Raw genomic sequence first — 7,694 nt, forward strand, 5'->3', positions numbered from 1 at the left:
AATCCAATCCCATGTGGAATATCTGTGCTGTCTTGGGTGGCAGTTCAGAGTGCTGGTTAAGTGTTGTGTTGAAGATTTGCGGTGGGGGTTATGAGCAATGCCAATAGCTCTAACTTTAACAATGCCGAGACCATTGCATTGTAAATGCTTGTTTAGGTCTCGCCTGAGCCAGCGCTTTTTGTAAAAGGGGGATCTGGAAGTGCAAACTAGTGCTTTTCAGGCCTCCAAATACAGTGCATGTGCGCCGGGCGCGCGCACCATTTGGCAGCCTGAAAGCACTAGTTTGCACTTTCAAATCCCCCGTTTACAAAAGCTCATTTCGCGGCCGCTTTGATGAGAACATCAAAGCGGTCGCGAAATGAGCTCACCATTTGCCACCCTCTCCCTTATCCCACTTCCCAATGGCGACAGCTTGTTATTTCTCGCTCCTGAATTGAACATGTTGCTGCAGCACGGGTTTCTCTGTTCTGCAGTTCATTCTTTTTATTTTTTTTCAGTTTTTATATGGCGCAAACTCAACCCGAGGGACTGTAATGCTTTACGTGAGAACCCAGTTACATTACACAAGGACGCATTCATTTGGAGGGGGGTGGGGAACGGCACGGAGAGATACAGTGATTTGTTCAGAACCACACGCTCTCGAGCTGACGCCGAGTCTCGAACCCGGTTCTAAGCTCGGAATCTCTAGCCGTTACGCCACACCATCGCCATCCAAATTCTCATCTTCCCTTTTAAAATTGCCTGAAAGGGCCACTGCTCTTTCCTGCAAAGTGCCCTTCTCCCTCTCTCTCCATTTCCCTTCTCCTCTTTCCTGCAGTGACTGGTACCCGAGCCACGGTCTTCATAAGCGGCAGTAGTTAGGACCCAGAAGAAAGCGTTCTGCCCTCTGTCGGCTTCTCCCTTGGCATCCTATTATCCAGGCAGATTCGCTCTGAAGCATATACATTGGTTTCGCGCGGCCAATCAGAATACTTCATGCTAAAAAAAAAATGACTCAGAATTATAAAATGCGATAGCTGAGCCCTTCTCCTCTCCCTTGTGTGCAATGCACTGGCCTAGATGCAGCGTGAGAGAGCTGTGGTGCCCGTACCCCAGGGCACAGCTCCCAGTATGTCACTCGGGTTTTAGACAAGGCCAGTGGCATGAAAGTCGGATTCATGTAGGGCTAGCTACAGTACGTCACAGTAACTTAGTAGAGACGTCACGTGCCATTGTTGAGTGTTCTGGGGCGGTGTAACCAGAACAACTGCTTTGGTCTGTTCGACATCTCCAGTGTGTAATTGCGTTAGTAACCCCAAATCTCTTTTGGAGAAGAGTTGGGAGTCACAGAATATAGCAGGTGCACGTTTCTAAGGTGTGTGAGAATGCATTGCACGTGTGAAAAACAAAGTCCATCACTGGAATTATGACTCTAAGGGCCCTTTAAAAGGAACTATTTTATGACATTTCAACACGGTCATTGGAGGCAATATTGTGGATGGTTTTAATACAGAAGTCCGAAACCATCGTGCTGAGAGGTAAATTGGACACGGTTCATCGAAGGGTATAAATAGGGCTTGAGGGTTATAAATGATGGAGTAAGGTAAAATGCCCAGATCTGTAGTTAGCCATGAATAACTGCAGTCTGTTGACTATAAAACACAGCGTGTCACTGCTGATTTACCAACAATCTTAAAAAGTAGCAGCAAACATACAGCAGCAAGCAAATGTGCCCATCAACACATTTCCATAAGAGTTGCAAAATGTAATATAGGTCCCATCTTTCTTTTTCCCAAGGCAGCTTTTTTCAATGTTCATTGTGAGCGGGACTTTCCGAAATTCTGTTTCTTAGTTGGCCCTCTGTCTTGCCCACTGGTACAAACAGTGCAATATTCCTCCTTCTATCTGCATTTTTCCTACAGAACCCTAATCCAACCAAGCAAGAAAATAAATTGACAAGAGGCCATGCCTTAGTTTCATGGAGCAGAATTATACACTATTTGGCTGATGGAGGTGTGCGGCCCCGACAACTTACCCTGCTTCCAGCCGCTCAGCTGGAGATAGCAGTCGAGGGGGAAGACTGGCTTTTCCCGTTTTCAAGGGTTCGTGTAAGTAATTAGATGTCCTTGGAATTCGATGAGTTGCAGCTTTCCCTCCAAAACCTGCACATTACACTACAAGCTGAATAACGCATAAATACGTCGAGGTCTACGTAGTATTTATTAACTTCTAGGAGGGAGCAAGCACAGTAAGAACTGTTCGGGTTGTCACACCGACGTGGAACTAACTGTGGCCAGTACCGCGGTCACGTGGAAGGGTGGGAATGCTAATTGAAATGTTTCGACAAGATGTAGAAAGAAAACAAGACAAGCCCGGCGGAGTGTGGCGCGCGCGCTTGGGGGCGGGGGAGCGCATTCCAGGCAGGGGAGCGGACCCTTTGAAGTGCTCCCAAAAAGCGGATTGCATGGCTAGCACGCGCACAATCACGCGCATCGTGCCGCCATGCAATCCGTTTGGCATCGCACTTCAAAGGGTCCGCTCCCCCGCCTGGAATGCGCTCCCCCGCCCCCAAGCGCGCGCGCACCACGCTCCGCCGGGCTTGTCTTGTTGATAAGCAAGGAGAGATTAGTGATGTGCCCACAATCACAGGGTGTTGAGCCCACGCCGAGACTCGAACCTGGTTCCCAAGTTCCAAAGTCGGCAGTCTTTTGCATATTGGATTAGGTGTCTCCTCCGGGCACTTAAATGTTGGGTGTTTCCACCTCACAGCGGCGCTATAAAGCCCAGAGCACAATTCTGCACTTAATAAGAAAAAAACTAGAACTTCTTTCCGTAGTAATTTGCAATGCAATAGGTCTCGTATTTACGCGCGTTTGAGCTATTGACATTGCAAATGACAATGCATTTATCTGTTTTTAAAACTTAAATAAAAGGCAGTCATTTGCAATGCCAATAGCTCAAACTCACGTAAATGCGAGACCTATTGCATTGCAAATGCTTGTTCCTTAAACTGTAGCTGTGAATTGGTACACCCAGTTGGCAAATAACTTTTACACCCCTGTAATGTCCTATTATATGTTAGCAGTCATACCCAGGGCAGGGATGCAAAAGGGGTGCCAGGGCTGCAGCCCTTATGGTACCACCCTGAGGGACACGAGTGAAACCAAAGGTTGCAGGCCAGCCATGTGAGCCTCGCACAAGCAGCTTACCTGCTCGAGTTTGACCCTGCACACACCATGTGGGACTGGGTCACCTCACTGCATGTAATACAGGTCAGTCACCCCTAAAGTAGGCCTCCCGTTAGCCCAGGAGGCAGAGTGCGTTATATTGTATGTGTGGAAATATATGTACAAGCATACATTTCCCTTTGGTATCATTCTAAACGTAATTGTACAGCAAGTGCCCAACCCACAATAGGATAACATGGGCTGGACACTGGACATCTCCAGATGTCCAACTCCATTATGGAACGGTAAATTCCTTTCATGTTTGGTGTCAAACACAGTGCTTTTTACCCCAGACACGATAGTGGTGTCAAGGTTTAACAAGCATATACTTAGCTGGCACTTTAGACAGTGCCCACCAAGTCAACCCAGTGTTCTTGTGCCTTGGCAGGCTTTTGCAAGTGTTTGCCGCCGAGACAGAGATTTGACCAAATGCTGGGGAATGTGTGCAGCTCCCAGAGGTCAGAGACAAAGACCTGTGTGTGCAGAAGGTGACACCTCCACACACACAGGATGAATAGTCAATAGTAACCTCCAAGGCCTCACCAGCGCTTCTGGACAAAGGAATTTGTCCCCCATCGAGGACAAAGCCTCTCCCTACCCCAGGCACTGTCTTTCGAGGCTGGTGGGTAAATTAGCTATTCAGGAGGTGAACACATCCACAAGGCTTAACACACTTCTAGGGTGCTGTAGCTGATGTGCACAGTCGAGGATGGCTTTGGCCATCTGGAATTTAGCCTGAAAAGTAGGTTCTAACTGGTTTAGTGACATACACTTACAGAATGTGGTCACTAAAGGGGAGGATTAGCCACAAGAGTAGATGCCCAAGGGCTACCAGTTCTCACACCCACTAACACCCCCTAAATCTAGGATTTAAGGTGCAACCTGGGCACCAGAACCTTGAATTCAATGTGATACCGAGAAGAGACCTACTTCCACGACAAGGCCAGTTCCAAAAGGAAGAAGAACCCCTCTGCAAACTCCAGACTTCACAAGAACTCCCTTGGGCTACAGGAACTAGTCCCCTGCAGTCGGCAGGCACAAACCCCCTAAGTCCATGACCTTGAAGTACTGTCCAATGATCTGTCCGGTGTGGCCACTCAAACCTAACTGGGCAGGTGGTTTCTGGAAACTGTAGTCCTTGCCCTCAGTGAGGCTCAGCTTTCTACAACATTCCCCTGGTCCTCTGCAAGAAGATTTCCCCAACCACAGTGCTTGCAGGTACCAAGGCTTGTTAGTGGCAGTCCGATTACTACCTGATTTAGTCGACACTTCAAAAGAAGGGTCCACCTGCACAAATGACCATCCACTCCTGTGGCTCTATCGTGAAGATCCTGCACTTGTTTTCATCCTCTCTTGTCATACCTCGCAGCACCAGTTGCTGCGCATCCTGTTCAGCACCATGGATAGCAAGAAGCACCTCCGCACCTGAGTCCTCTGAACCAGGTAGATCCGATCTGCCTGGAGACTCCAGGTAGGTCCAAGGCCAGATCCTTGCTTAAATTAACTTAACTTAAATTAACTTGCTTAAATCAACTCACCCCGCAAGTACCTTTTTGCTAAGGTAGCCATTCAAAGACCCTGATTGACAGCTCAGTTTGACAGCCAAAGTACACCTCTGCAACCCGCTCCCCTGAGCGAGGTAAAATTGTGCTAGCTGTTGTTAACTGGTCTAGGGACTCACGAGGCCTTAACTCTGAGTGGGTTCCGTTGAACTCGTTCTCTAAATAACCAAGTGCAGATATGCGTTTTTCCCATTGACAGCGGTGTTAAATGTTTAACACTTTAAAGTACTCGGAGCTCTCGGAGTGCAGAAAACTCCACTCCGTGTAGAGCAGCGGAGTTTTTTCACCGCTCACGAACGGTAAATTGGCAAGCTCAAGCTCCCGCTTGGGTAGAATTTCCACTCGAGCGGCAGGAAGTTCAGCGCCAACTGCAGTCCGCACTGTACTCCCCCACTTGCGGAACCCCACAGAGTTTTTTTGTCTCTTCGCGGAGTTCTGCTTAGCTAAACTCCCCAAACTATGCCCAGGTAAAGATCAGCTCTATTTTTATAAATTGGTGTCAGATTTCTCTCGAGTCTTGTCGATTGCTTATCGTCCATGTTGGTGATGTGAAATGCTTAACACATGTTCCTCTAAGTAGCCTGTCTGCTCTTTGCCACTCTACCAGCACTGAGTGAAGGTGTACAAGAGAGTACCCAGGGTCCACCTTTATGTATTATGCTAGTATTACATGGTAAGCCACCCTGCCATATCCCATAATACTTTCACCTTGCAACAGTAATTAATACTCATTGATCAAACTTCAGTCTCTTTTGCTATTGATTTTATATTTGTTTTGGCTCCATGGTGGCTATAAATAAAGAGATTTATATGCAATATACAGTTTTTGTCAGCATATAGCCCTGTTGCTCCAGCAACGTTTCTAAAGGTGATCCAAGGTTATCGAGAAACCCCTATTTACCTATGTGGAGTGAACTGTGGGACACTGTCCAACAAGCAATTCTCACCTCACCTATAGTGCCTCTCCCTTTTTGAGGAAGAATTCCTAGAGTAAATTGTTTGAATTAATGTCACTGATAGAAAATGGAATGTGCTTAAAACTGCTTCAATTGCCACGTTTACCTGAAAAGTCATTTGATGGAGAATCCTCAACTAGTTTTAATGTTTTAAAAACGATCCCATTTTTACTAATCTTCCTCTGCCGGTGTTATTCAAAATACATCCTTTAAAGTCTATGCCATTGTTTGCAAATGTTACTGAACTGATGTGCTTAAAACACAAAAATGTCCACAAACCTCACAGATATTCATTTGGGAGACCTTTTTTTCCACTATAACATTCTATCCAGTTTTGACCGATGTTTCAGGCTGTGCTTTAAAATACACAGCTAACTAATAACTTTCCACTGATTTTCCTTGGTGTAGATTACATGCAGTAATTGAAAAATGCCATCGAACTTAAAGCCTTAAAAAAGTCTACCTTTTTTTTTTACCTTGGAGATAAGCCACTCAACCAACCCCAAGACCCCATATATGTTCTTGCCATTACTCAGGAGCATGCGCCCCAAAGTCAAAGCATCATGGCTATGGGCTTGTTTTCAGCTCCAGCACCATGGTGAATTGTACAGCTTCTTCAGCAAAGAAAGCTTCTCCAGACTCCAGGCCATTCAAGTTTCAGAGGGACCCTAAGTCATGCAAGTACATAAGCTAGTGGAATAGGTCAGCACTGGGGATTGAAGTAGTGTTACAAACAAATGATGTTCCATATTTCCCTTATCACCTGGAAAGAAAGTTCTCCATGAGCCAGTTCTTAGCATCACTTTGATCATACCTAGTGCATGTCACGTCATTTCAAATGCACAACACATCATTTAGCAGCTTGGCAAGCTTCCTCTTCTTTAAGAATAGTGCCTTTTAGCCCTCTGTCCTTAGAACACTGTTGGAAAGTGTATAATAAGTAGTGGTAAATATGCATTTACCACTGACAATAATGCTCAGTAGGGGTCAGAAAAGGTCTCAGAAAATTATTCCCATGCTCAATCCTTGGTAGCTTGGCTGCGAGCAGGCAGGCTGAACTTCAAAGACAGGTATGTAAAGCATTTAAAAACACAAATTCAGTAAATATTTAAGACACAGCACACAATAAAATTCCAACACCAATTTATAAAAATAGGAAATATTGTTATCTTTTAAATGACACCAAAAAGAATAAAAATCCAATGTAGGGAACCAGGGATATTCACTTCTAAAGATTAAACACTTTTTAGTACTTAGAAACCAATAGTGCCACTTCTGGACATTTGGTCACCTCTGACCAGGACAAAGTCAAATTGTGAGGCCAACCGTGATGGAGCCCAGGCCAGACACACTATGAGGAAGGCCCCGGTCAAGATTTTTCCTTCACACTTGAACTTTTCTGGAGGATTTCTCACCAGACGTTGTGCAGTCTCCTACGACAGTCCAGATTCGATGAGGGTTTGCCGGATTGCCTTTCTCTAAGGATCTGGTCATCCTCTGGAGCTTTTTCACAAAAGTTCACCGAACGTTCCCAAACTTCTGGAACTCCTTTCTAAAGTTCCTCTTGAGGGTCCAAAGTGTCCAAAACACAATCCTAGGGTCTGGAATCTCCAAGAAGGGCCTTGAAAGGTTGGGAACACAGTTCCCACAAAGTGCACCTGGAGAGCACCCTTAAAAGTCCACTGGATACACTCCAGGCAGGGGACTCTTGGCGGAGTTGATGCAGGCGTGTTCTGTCAACCTGTATCTTTCAGGGAGCCCACTCTTTATTCCTCTTGAAACAACGTACTCCAAAGGGCTGTAGTTCCAGATAAGGCAGCAGGCGCAGTCAGTCAGAATGCAGGGCCTGATGGTGCAAATCAAGATTCCAGCTTGGGGTCCATTCTTTATTCCTCTTAAACAAGGTACACCGAAAAGGGCTGTAGTTACAGATAATGCAGCAGGCACAGTCAGTCAGAATGCAGGGTCTG

This window comes from Triturus cristatus, chromosome 3_1, assembly GCF_964204655.1.
Source record: "Triturus cristatus chromosome 3_1, aTriCri1.1, whole genome shotgun sequence".
NCBI lineage: Eukaryota > Metazoa > Chordata > Amphibia > Caudata > Salamandridae > Triturus > Triturus cristatus.